This window comes from Cupressus sempervirens, chromosome 9, assembly GCF_028749045.1.
Source record: "Cupressus sempervirens isolate cs-2001-9-10 chromosome 9, ASM2874904v1, whole genome shotgun sequence".
NCBI classification, from domain to species: Eukaryota; Viridiplantae; Streptophyta; class Pinopsida; order Cupressales; family Cupressaceae; genus Cupressus; species Cupressus sempervirens.
This window is the reverse complement of record NC_143126.1, coordinates 623,459,213-623,473,304: the sequence shown is the minus strand read 5'-3', so window position 1 is coordinate 623,473,304 and position 14,092 is coordinate 623,459,213.

Sequence of the window (14,092 nt, the reverse complement as noted above, 5' to 3'; positions counted from 1 at the left end):
TTAGTGTTGAGCATGTTGAAGTTGGGGATAAACAAAATGTGATAGTAGATGATGTGGTAGTATCAAGTAAAGAAAAATCCATGTTATGTTCTTTAGATTAATGAAATACATATAACATTTTTTTAAATGTTTATAATTAAACCCATGTATTTCTTATTGCAGGGGCACATCAGCCTTGTCCTCGAAAAGAAGAAGAGGAAGCCTCATGTCATAAGATTAGAACCACAAGAGCCATTGATAATGCCAAAGATAGTCACAATGTGTCTATTAGCATTTATCTTCATCAAAAGAAAAAAAAAAAGAATAAATGAATGTTTAAAACCTTGTTTGATGATGAATGTGTTGATGATTTTTTTTGTGAATGATACTTATTAATGAATTTATGTCATGTTATTGAATATTGTTATGTGATTATAATGATTGACATGTTCATGAATTATTAATGAATGTTTATATGTATTTATGAATTATATGTTGTGTTAATGAATGTTATGTGAATATAATGATTGATGTGTTCATGAATTATTGATGAATGTTTATACATATTAATTAATTGTATGTCATGTTAATGAATGTTATGTGATTATAATGATTGAATGATATAGTTCTTAAATGAATGAATGAAATATTAAATTAGTTTTTAATGGATAATTTAGAGTGATTATAGGGGGGAGAGACTAAAGGAGCTTCCACCTACACATGGTTGGTCTTGTTAAGTAGATAATATGAAAGGATTCTCAAAACCAAGTGAAGCTCAAACTAAACCTATCAAAACTAAATACCAATATATGGTCCCATGATCAAGTGGCTAAAGAACTTCACCATAGTCACTAATGACTGTCATTTCTTCCATTCAGATGTAAATGTGTCTAATTAACCAATTTGGTCATCACAAAACTCCACCTAACACACTTTTCTCAACTTTATAAAGAGGTCATTTACAACACCCAAAAATTGCCTTCTTTTCCCAACATGATTTCTCTATCCTAAATTACTTGAACTTGCTCCTTTCTTTTCAAGGTTTTAGAGGAATTTCAATAAGGTCTAAAAAACTTGGTTTTGATCTAGATTGAACAATAAAAATGACCCCAAAATCCCTTTCTCTACCAATTTCTAAATTGGCTGGTTACTTCCTAGTAGCCCTTTGTAATTAGCCCTCCAAACAAGGTTTTTGGGATTCAATTTGAAAAATTATTAACAACCTACCAACTTATTCACCATTTAGGATACCCATTTTGAATTGCACAAAATTTTAGAGGTTTGATTTTTTAACTCTATTCATAAAGCACAAACCTCAAAATAGAGGGTTCTAAGGGTTTTGAAGTCTTTCTTGGATGTATGTATCAAATGAATTTGTAACACCCTTAAATGGATTGGTGGAACCTTTCCCTTGCTATGTAAGGACCTCATTTAATTTCTATTTCATCTAAAAAAGAAATCATGCAATTATATTTCTTCCTATACATTTGGCAGGCACACTTCTTCATTCATCTCTAGTCAAATTGACCATCAACCCACCTAGGGCTTGCTGGAAGAATTCACAAATTGACTGTCACTAACTGCAACCTTTTTCATCTTAAAGTACACTGAGTCTACCTCCTTTCTCCAAGGTTTCATTATTTTTTAACTGTAGTGATAAGAGTTAGATTGCATTTTGTAAAAATTGTCTAGTTACAAGGAAAAATTGGCAGCACTTAGCAAATTGAATGGAATAAATACAAAAATCAATGGAGGGAAAAAAAGACCTATAGAATAAAAATGATAAAAATAATATATAGCTCTTAATTATAATAAACTTTCCCATTTAATCACAAAAGCACATGAACAGTAGGTGAATATAGTATTTTTACTATCAAAAACTCAGTTTGGTATTCAATTTGAACAAATTCTTATCTCCAGGCTATACAATTGCCTTTGAAAAGGCTTATATGTAATTTCAATATGGTTACCAAATTAAGGAAGGTTAAAACTAGCTATTATTTCAAATTTCCTACCTATTTTCCAAAGTTGCAACATTGCAACTTTTTAATTTTTACAATTTTTGCAAAGTTTACAATTGCATGACAACTTTTTGGCTTCCTTGCCACCAATGGATGAAAACTGCATGTCTTATGGTGTTTCAAAACTTATTACACCTCACTCCACCTTTCTTCATGCTTGTGACCATATTGTGGTTGTTTGACCACCTTTGACCATCTAAGAAGCTATTTGAGAGTTTGACAAAGAAAATGAATGCACGATGCAATATAAACCAAACATTTGGGTAAGAAAACACACTTGGGTTGTTGAGAAACCCTTATTCCATAGCTATAACCCAAAATTGAGTCTTGCAAGCCAAAGATGGGGTACTTCTGCACCTTTCTTAAGATGGGGTGCTCCTACACCTTTCTCCTCCACAAAGAAAGCAATTGTCATGGGACAACAAGGGTAAGTAGTTGAAGATTGATTCCTCTCTTCTTGAAGTTAGGTTCAGGGATCCAAGTAGCCTCATTATCAAGTTTTTCCTTCCACTTGATATGGTAATCCATGTATGTCTTGTATCTTGTTTGTTTCCCAATCCTTGAACTAAGAGTATTTTCATCTTCAAGGGGTTTATTCTTTTGCTTTGGCAACTTGGCAGTGATTTGAGAGAGGTTTGAATCTACTTGTGAGATGGATGGAATGGGGCCTTTATACATTGTTAAATCTACCACATTGAATGTAACCAGAATCTATGATGACTTTACATACCTTGTTGAGAATCTTGCAATTAATATTGATAATTTGTTTTTCTTTTATTTCTATTTCATAGCTATCTAAAGTAATTGAACCAACACTTAAACTCTTCATTACATCTACATCAAACATTTTGTTTCTATCTATGAGTTGATCCTGTTAGTGAACATATTCAAAAGAAATTGGTAATTAATATGCTGGATATCCTTTACTATTTATGTTTCAAATAAAAATTAAAATATTATGCTTGAGTAGACCAAATTAATGGAGATAGTATTAGATGTTAGTTATGTCAATCTCTTGGTTTTAGGCAATGCAAAACAAGGCCCTAGTTCAATATGCAATCTCAATTGATATGCATAGGACATCAGGTGGAGCTAAAAAATGTAACATGTTTGCATTTTTGATATAGGTCATTAATGTAAATGTGGTGCATTTCTTCAGCTCCACCTATTGTCCATGCATATGGAACATTGTCACATGTGCATTCTAGATTCAAAGTGCTTGAATCTTATTTTGGATAGGGGAGAGAGGCAAAAGATATATGGATGCTTTAGTGGATATAGACAATAGTTATTTGCTATTTACATTATAGTTATATCATTGAGTACCTTATTTTGACTATTGCTACATTCTATATTTTGATGTTATTAAAAATAATATTTTGTTTCCTTTGTTGAAATGTGATATGCCTTCATTCACTAAAATTGATCTCTTCTAATTACAACCATATTGGTAACATGTTGATCTTAGTCTTCTTAAATTTTTTTTTATATCACTATAGATCCTAATATGTATATAGCACACTCACCAATATGCCACAAAAAAACTATAAAATATCTTGAAACTTTTCAACATCGTTTGTAATGCTAATTGATCATGATTTCATTGTATTTGGTTACAAGGTACTGAGCAATAGAACTAAATGATAAGTTAAGGTTGTAGGATAAAGAAAGAATCTCTCTATCATTTGAGGGTAATTCTAGGTAAGGACTAAATCTATTTATGGTTTGAATCTAGAAGGATAGTATCAATGACGATGATTTTTTTAAGATTCCTACATAATGTTGTATTGTTACATGTTTGGTGTTGAATGAGGGGCGTCAATCGATGATCTTCTCCTTTTTATTCCAATTAGATAGAATGTTATTAAGGCTTCTCTAGTTGTAGTAATTTGTAAAGGATAATAATGTAATATAAAAATATTTGGCTGATTCCCCCTTGAAAATAGTTTGAATCCCATCTTATATCTTGCAAGGGTGTAAAGAGATGCACCCCTCCAAGCATAGATTAATTGGTTATAAGTGGGCTTTACACACAATGCTTAAATAAGTATAAGTTATCAACTATTTGTAATATACAACTTCTCACATCACCTACTCTTACCAATATCATTGCTCAAAACTCAACTCCTTAAACATCAAGCACTCAAACTTTGATCAATCCATCAACTATTTATCATATTGTAAGGTCCAACTTTTGATCTCAATCATAATTTTTTATCACACTCTCACCATGCGACATCTTTTCCTTCCCTATGTCCACACCCTTGGATTGTTCAAACATACTATTTTCCATCCTTAATTCCCATTGATAACTACCATCATTATTGTAGCTAATAAAATATAACCCTCCCTCTCTCTCTCCCAACCAACCCACATTACATATTTTCATTTATCCAATCCTTGGATCAACCCTTCACCCTTTAGTCCTTGACTCTCTTTATGCCTAAGGATGTTACTTGTGACATACCCTTGAACTAATATCTAATACTAAACCCCCAATATCATCCTTAACTTCATCAAACTTATGATAGACAACTAAACATGTGGAATGTCACTGACCTATCAAACTAGAAAATGTATTCCCCCACTCTTAAATCAATAGAGACACTTAGTCCCCATAGACTGACAATTGATTTACCTTGGATCACCAAAAAATTAGGATTCTTACAATCCTAATGTTGCTATCATGATAGTCACCAATTACCTTGGATCACCAAAAAAATAGAATTCTTATGATTTTTTTTTATAAAAAGACATAAGGCTATTATCAAAGTTTTGATGACCATTAGTCAATCTATCAATGGTCATTATTGTCAATGACATGGAAATATCGTCAAAATCTCATAGGATTTTGATTTGATATTTCATTGGTGTTTTGATGAGGCTTATCATTGATGGCATGACAAGCTCATTGATAATAATCTCCTAATCATCAAATTTTTAACAAGGCCTATCGTCGATGGCATGGAAAGCTCATCAATACCAATCTCCTAATTGTCAAAGTTTCAACATTTGTTGGTAATTTTTTGATACTACCTTGTGACAAAGATTGGGATTATTTTTTATGGGATTGTCCGTCAATATAGATAGCCATAGATTTTGTCAAAATTTTGACAAAATTATAGTGACAAAAAATTTTGACCATTGGCGGTTGAAATATCAACCAACCCTTGTCAAAAAATGTTGAAAAGAGATTGTTTTGAATTAAAGAACTTGTAATGGAATAATCATTATTTTGTCAATGATTTTAGACCTACTACCTACTAGTGAGACAATTTCTTTTTGGTCTAAAAGTTGTCATTTAGTTGTTTGATGAAGAGGATATGAAAAGAGGAGATAACAAGAGAACCTAGAGAGAGGTTGAGTTATTTGGTGTATAAAATGAGCACTAAGACCAAGTAAGATATTAATACTATAGTGTATTTTTTATCTATTTACAATCTGAAATGAAAGATTACTCAAGCTAAGATTTAAAGAAGATCAAGTATGAAAAGTGTCTACAAAGCTTTGCCAAGCAATCAATGCAAGCCATGAAGAATTTAATATAAGTCAAGTGAAAATCAATAGGAGTAGAGCAAACAATAAAAATAGTGCAAGCTAAGTGAATGTTAGCACATGTTGTGTAAAGTTTAGTTGGTTTCAAGCATTAGTAAAATTTAGTGTTTGCTGAGTGAACTAGTGGTGGCTAAGTGACAGAACAATATAGGTGTTGAGTGACAAGATGTTGATGTCGAGTGATAATAAAAGTGTTAAATCAAAGATTTGACAAATTTTGGCTGATTATTTCAATTTCTTGGTTTATTTGAAGCATGTGGAAGATACCTATGATGAGTTGGTGGTGTAGAATTCAAGGTAAACTATATTGAGTTGAATTGAAAGAGGATTCTAGAGGAAGTTTTTGGAAGGGACTCAAATGGAAAAGTGGGTATATTCATTGAATCGTACCTAACCCTAAAATGGACGATTGTGATTGAGTAGAAGTAGACCTAATTTATCTTTATAGGAGAATGCAAGACCAGAAGCAATAAAATGTTATGTGAAAGAACCTAAGGAAGACAAGGAGTCTAGGGTATTGCTTCATGTAGTGACTGAACAGAGAAGACTATAGTTGGCATATAAAAGAACAAGGTTTAGGAAGATAAATACTTGAAGGGTGAACAAGCTATCAAATCTAAAGAGTATGAATGCCAAGTAGAATGGAGAACTAAAATAAAGATGTATAATCTACAAGTGAGTTGTAAGTTTTTATCAGATCAAGTCCTAATGTTACTTTCTAACAAATGTATCAATTTGGATAAATCCTTTGGATTAAGGTTGACCTAATAGTCATTTGTAAATATTTTAATTGGGTGACATTCTAATGGAATGGTCTAAAATCTTCTAACAAGGCTCACTCCTAATAGGGTGATTGAAATCCTTTAACCATGTCACATTTAATAGTGTGCTTTGTAGCATTTAACAGGGTTGGCCTTTCACAAGGCATCACTTTAGAAGAGTGAGAATTAGTAGCATGTTGCTGGTGGTTTTTCCTAAATTGGAGTTCCACATAAAATCCTTATGTCAAATTGAGTGAATGTGCTTATGGAATTTCATGTTTATATTTCTAGAAAGTTATTTGACCTAAGACAACAACCTACTAAGTTAAGGAATTGTATGATCTAGTGGATACATGCATGTTAAAGTTTTATGGATATGGGTCTACCAAGCATTGAAAAGTTTTATTTATACATCTTGACCTTGGCTAACTAATTCACCCCCCCCCCCCCCCCTCCCTCCTCCAACCTTAGTTATTCTAAAATAATTTCAAAAAAAAAGGTGCAAATTTACTAGCGTAAAGATTCAAGAGTCATGATAAGAAGATGATTAAGAATGATACATTCTTATTATGTGAATTTGAACCTAAATCTATAAAACATTATGAATGAAGATTTGATCAAGGCATTGAATGAATAAACTAATAAAATTGAGAAGAACAAAACATGGACATTGGTACACATACCAAAAGATAAAAAAAGATTATTGAAACTAAGTGGGTGTTCAAAAACAATCTAAATAAGAAAGGTGAAGTCACAAGAAATAAGGAAAGACTGGCTTATAATGGATATGCACAAGAGGAATGGGTTGACTATGGTGAAAAATGTTCCCCAGTTGCAAGGTTGAAAGGATTGAGGACATTACTTGCATATGTTGCTTACAAAGAATTCAAAGTGTACGAAATGGATGTAAAATATGAATTTTTTAATGGAAATGTGGAGGAAGAAGTATAAATTGAACAACATAAGGATTTGTTGATCCAAACAAAAGTAATATGGTATATAAGTTATGCAAAGTGTTATATGGTTTAGAGCAAGCCCCTAGAGCATGGATTAAAAGTTATATAATTACTTAGTAAAAATTGGTTTTGCAAGAACTAATGAAAATAACAATTTATATTTGAAAAGTGAAGCTTAAAATAAGATATTGCTAGCTGAATTTTTTGTTGATGGCATCATATTTAGAGGAAAAGATTCATTGAGCAAGTCATTTGTTTATCAAATGAAAAATGAGTTTGAAATGTCAATGTTTGGAGATTAAATTCTTTGTTGGTTTGCAAGTTCATCAGATCAACAAAGGTATTTTCATCACTCAATATAAGTATATCAAAGAAATATTGAAGACTTTTGGTATGGAATATTTAAGACCAGTTGGAAAACCTATGGTGACTAGAAAAAAAATGTCAAAGAATAATGATTCTACTGAGGTGAATCCAACACTGTACAGGTCAATAATTGGGAAACTACAATATGTTGTACATAGAAGACCTAACATTTCATTAGTTTTTGGCATCATTGTAAGATTATCTACTAATCCTAAAGAAAATCATATGATGGCAATAAAGAGAATACAGAGATACCTAAAAGGAATAGAGGACTATGGATTGTGGGACAAGAGAAGTGATAAATTTGAACTATAGTTTTACATAGAATTTTGATTGGGTAGAAAATGTTGATGATAGAAAGAGCACAAGTGAAGGAGCTTTCTTCTTGGGAAGAAGTTTGATTTCATGGATAAGTAAGAAGAAGACTTGTATTTCACAATCTGTAGCAGAGGCTTAATATGTTGTTGCAGCAGTGAATTGTTCAAATATTGTATGGATCAAGCAATTGTTGAAAGGCATGAAGGAAGAGATCACTGAACCTATTATGATTTATTGTGATAACACAAGTGCTATAAACATATCAAAGAACCATGTGATGCATACAAAGACTAAGAATATTGAGATAAAATATCATTACTTGAGAGATTTGTTACAAGAGAGATAAGTGAGACTAGAATATGTGAACACAAAAGAGTAGTGATGCAAAGATATCAAAATTCTATAATACTCTTCCAAGATTTCACAAATAAGTGGTTTCAAAAGCTTAATTAGGCCACATTAATGAAGCAAGTGTAACAAAATGGATTTTATTATTTTTTATTTTATTTTTATTGGTAAGATGCCAAAGCCAAGATTAATTGGTTGTTATTATTTATTAATCTCATGTAGATTTGAACCCAAGACCTCTTAGGTAAGAGGCTCACAATTTTACCATTGTGTTGTAGGCTCTTGCCTAGTAACAAAATGGATTGTTAATGACCAAAAAAATATTTTAATAGTTATAGGAAATTGATTTTATACTAAATCCTAAATTTCAAGCCTTAACTCAAACATGCATGTGAGTTATACCACTTTTATGGTTGTTCCTCCTAGAAAATAAACAAATCAGCCCACTAGGGCTCTCTACCATAAATAAAATTCAACCCAAAAAAAAAAAGAATTTTTAAACCTTGAACTATAATTCCCAAAATTCTTAAATTTGAATGGACATTGTGTTTGGCTGGAGGTAAGAGGAGATAAACAAGTTCCTTTGCAAAACCCTTAGTTTCCAAGCAAATGTTGACTTCCTATCAAAGATTCTTACATTTCTCACACATATGGTGTCTCAAGACTTCAAATCTAGTTCATTTGAAATCTAGATCAACCCTATAAATTTCCATCTTGGTTTTATACCTTTAAAAAATTGTATGTGTCCATACCAAGGTTGGGAACAACAAAAAACATGAAAAACAACACTTAGAATTCCAACCACTATTCAATAAAATTCTCTTTTCTCCCACATACGGATGAATTAGAACTTCTAAATGATTTTTTTTTAAATATAATTAAAATATATTTTCAATAATATGGGTTTCATACCTTAACTAGGCCATACACACACATGTGGGAACCAGACAGCAAAAAACTTTTGATCAAAAATTAGAAATCTTTCTTTGTTTTTATATCCAACTTGTCTAAAACCCCTTTTTTGTTGTTCATAGATTTTTAGTATGATATAATTCAACCAAAAAATCATATATAGATGTGAATCTTGGATTTTTGATCTCTTGTGTATTTAAAAGACTCTTAGACTTCTAAAATTGCTAGAATTTCCTAGTTGTAAAAGTGTAACTTTGTAATATGAAAGCAATAATAAACTACCATGCATTTATATATGTGTGAACCCTATAAAACACTTATATGATCCTCATATTTAACCAAATGAACTAATTTCATGCTCATAGGAAAAATTATCAATTTGGTCATGATGGCTTATAAAGATGCCAAACATGCTAATGCCTTACAAAATAGGCCTTTATTACAATAATGATGAAAACGAGTGATATCCTACTATGCATGGGCGTGACATGATCTATCTAATATGAATGATGGTATATGTACATATGGGACTGAAAATATTAAACAACTTCCTCATGTAGGTGCCCCTACACCATACACTTGAGGTAAGTTTATCTCAAGCCCACTTGAGATGAGCTCTTGTAGAGTGGTACTATTCTTCTTTATGTCTTCATCTATCATCCACATGGAATCTACATAAGAATAACATCCCATTTTTACCAATCACTATTTATACTTTCTTTTATCTTGTCTTCTTCAAAACTTTGGTGGCAAGTATCTTGTCTAGCTTTGGTGCCTCCTTCAATGATAGATCTTTAATGTCTTCTACATAAGCAATATATCTTGTATCAACTCTTTCATTGACTGCTTTGAATGGTGTGAGGTTGTCTATGTTGAAGATGGGAGAGATTCCCATCTTGGATGGAAATTGAATCTCGTAAGCATTGGTTCCAAACGTCTTCACTATTTTTGTAAGGACCTAGTTTTCTAAACATGAGCTTGGTATGTTTATCTTTCAATAGCCCCTCCTTCTTAAGATTAGCCCACTCTAAGTCTCCAACTTCAAATTCTAAGTGTCTCATTTTTTGATATGCCCACTTCTCATATTTGTCAAAGGTTTATTGAATTTGTGCTTTGACTTCATTGTGGATTTCTATGATGGTTGTAGCAAAGTCCTCTCCTTGTGCACTAACATGTTCTTGTGAACTCATGTCTCTCAACTCTAAGATCCCTCTAGGATTAATCCCATACACTACTTCAAATGGTGCCTTTCCTATACTCCTACTGTTGGAGTCATTATATGCAAATTCATCTTGAGATATGATCACATTCCACTTTTCTCCATTCTTCCTTGTGATTGATCTCAAAAAATTTCCCAATTTTCTATTAACTACCTCTATTTTCCCATAAATTTAAGGATGATAGGTTGATGAGAATGATAAATTGGTTCCAAGTTTCCTCCATAAATTCCTCCAAAAGTGTCCAATGAGCTTCACATGCCCATCTGAAACTATGTTGAGAGGTAGCCCATGAATCCTTATGGCTTCTTTGAAAAATAAATCTTCTATATAGGAAGTACCATTGGTTGATTTACATGGTAAGTGAGCCATCTTTGTGAACCTATCCACTATAACAAACACATTATCATGCCTTCTTTGTGTTCTTGGTAGTCCCATTACAAAATCCATTGTTATGCTTTCCCATGGCTTAGATGGTATTGGAAAAGGTCGATAGAGCCTTACATTTGTAGTCCTCCCTTTGGCTCTTTGAAAAATAATACATATCTCCACAAAGTTTCTAACATTAGTCTGAATTTTAGGCCAATAGTAATACCTCCTAACCAATTCTAAGGTTTCATCCAAACCAAAGTGTCCACCCATTGTTCCACTATGCTTCTCTTTTATAATATTTGACCTCATATAACACCTAGGTACACATAATTTCCCTCCTTTGAAAATAAATTTGTCTTGTATCAAAAAATTAGAAAACTCAACATGATATTTATCACCAAACTCCATACATACCTTGTAGATTTTACCAAAATCTGGATTTACTACATACATGTCCTTTAGTATTTTAATCCCCACACTTTCTATTTGAATTTGGGTCAATCATGTTCCTTCTACTAAGTGCATTAGCTACCTTGTTGGCTATGCCCTTTTTGTCCTTAATGGTGAAGGCATATGCCTACAAAGACTCCACCCATTTCATATACTTATGACTTAATTTATCTTGGCTATTTAGGAAACTAAGTGCTTGGTTGTCTGTATACACCACAAATTCCTTTGGTAATAAGAAATTTCTCCATCTCTTGATGTTTTGAACCAAAGCATACATCTCCAAATCATATGAAGAGTACTTCTTCTTGGATTCATTCAATTTTTCACTTGAGAAAGCTACTAGTCTACCTTCTTGACTAAGAATAGCCCTTATAGCAACCTTGATAGCATCACACTTTACTTGGAAAACTTTGTTAAAATTAGGTAAAGCAAGAATTGGTTTCTCACTAACCTTTTTCTTAAACAATTCAAAAGCTTCATTAGTTGATTAACTCCATGCAATCTTACACTTCTTTCCACCTTTAATAATTTCTAACATAGGAGAACATAAATGACTAAAATTTATTATGAATTTCCTATAAAATGTACCAAGACCATGAAAATTCTAACATCTCCAATTTTTTTAGGAGGTGGCCAATGGAGTGTATTAATTACCTTGTATTTATCCATCATCATGTTTCCTTGGGAGATCACAAAACCAAGATAGGTCAGCTCCTCTTGCATGAATAAACACTTTTCCAAGTTTATCACCAACTTCTCCTCATGAAGTCTTCTCAAAACCATGTCAATGTGTTTGAGGTGTTATTCCTTTGTCTTGCTGAAAATTAATATGTCATCCAAATATACTATGATGAACTACCATTGAAGTCTTTGAGAACTTCATTCATAAGTCTCATGAAGGTACTAGGAGCATTAGAGAGTCCAAATGACATTACCTTCCACTTATACAATCCATCATTAGGTTTTAACGTTGTCTTCCACTCATATCTTTCCCTTTTCCTTATTTGATGGTACCCACTCTTTAATTCAATCTTGGAGAAATACTTTGCACCTCTCAAGCAATCAAGCAAGTCTTCAATTCTTGGCATTGGATATCTGATTGTAATCTTATTAATGGGCCTTGAATTAGTGAACAACCTCTATGTTCCTTCCTTATTGGGTGCCAAAATAGTAGGTAAAACACATGGGCTTGAACTTTTCTTCAATTAAACCATAATCTATCAACACCTTCACTTGTTTAGAAATCTCCTCATTTTGTTGAGGTGTCATCTTGTATGCAGCCTTATTTAGTAAAGTATCTCCCAGAATAAAATCAATGCAATGACTAATGTCTCTTATAGGTGGTAAAGACTTTGGTATACCTTATGAAATTAGATCTTCATACTTATCCAAAAGTGCTTTCACTTCACTAGGAATTTTCTTCTTTGTTTTAGCCTTCATCTTGTCATCTTTAGTTGATCTTATGGTTTTGGTTTAGGTATCAAAATAAAACAAGCCTTAGGTTCATCCTTTATGTCTTATAAGAACTACTTCTTATAAACCATCATGATTTTGGCTCCTCTTTCTTTTTTCTCTTCCACTTCTTCATGATCGGTAAATGGAATCAATCTAATCACCTTTTGATCCTTCTTGATGGTGTATACATTAAGCTTTCCATTGTGTTGTTCCTACAAGTCATATTGTTAATGCATACTAAATATATGTGGCATGCATCCATGTCAACTATATCAAATAAAATTATGTCCTTATACTTTTCAATCTGAAAATCAACCCATGCTTTCTCATTTACAAGATTTTGTTGACCCTTTATTAGTCATGAAACCTAATAGGGAAAAGGTTGAGGTACTCTCCTAAGTTTTAACTTCTACACTAACTCAAGAGAAATTAAATTTTTAGTAGATATTGAGTCAATAATGACTTTACATACCTTACCTCCAGATTTTCAAGCAGTCCTAAAGATGGTCTTCCTTTGTGGTGGCTCCATGGTAGTAGGTACCTTCATAAGTGTTCTTCTCATCATCAAATTTTCTCCTCTTTCAGGAACACTATCTAAATCAGATATATCCTTTTCTAGGTATTCATCATCTTGTACCAAATGGGTTCTTCTTTCACCTTGGGAACTTGTAGTAGCTCTATCCGTGTACCTAGAAGCATAGTGTCCCACCTTGTTGCAATTGAAGCAGGTTATTGGGCTTGCCCTTCTACCACCAAATTTGCCTCTTGAATTTCCTCTTCTACCTCTAAAATTACCTCTAAAATTTGTTTCATTCTAACTAGTTTCATGCTTGGTGTCTTTATATTATTCATGGTTCTACCCTCTTTTTTGGAAGTTTACTCTTCCCTTTTGATTTCTACCTCTTCCTCTACTATTTTCTCTTGTCTTCTCTTCAATTTGGCTTCCACCTTCATTGATGATTGATAACATTTCTAAACTATATTAGGATAGAACATATTAAGTTCTTCTTGAATGTTCAACTGCAATCCATTGAGGTATCTAGCAACTTTCACACTTTCACTTTCACTTTGTTTTTCCCTTAGGCTCAATTTTTGGAATTCCTCAGTATAGGCTATGACATCTATCTCCTTTTGTCTTAAAATTTGTCTCCTCCTATGTAGTTGGATTTCATAATCCTCAAGTAGGTAAGTTTCTCTTACCTTTTTTCTCATCATGCCCCATGAATTTATCATGTTCTTACCTTCTTTTACCCTTTATCCTTGGATGAAATTCCACCAAGTAAGGGTTTCTTCCTTCAACTTTGACTTAGAAATCTTTACCTTATCTTTATCTACTACATTTTCAAATTCAAAGTAGTTGTTTGAGAATTCTATCCAATTCA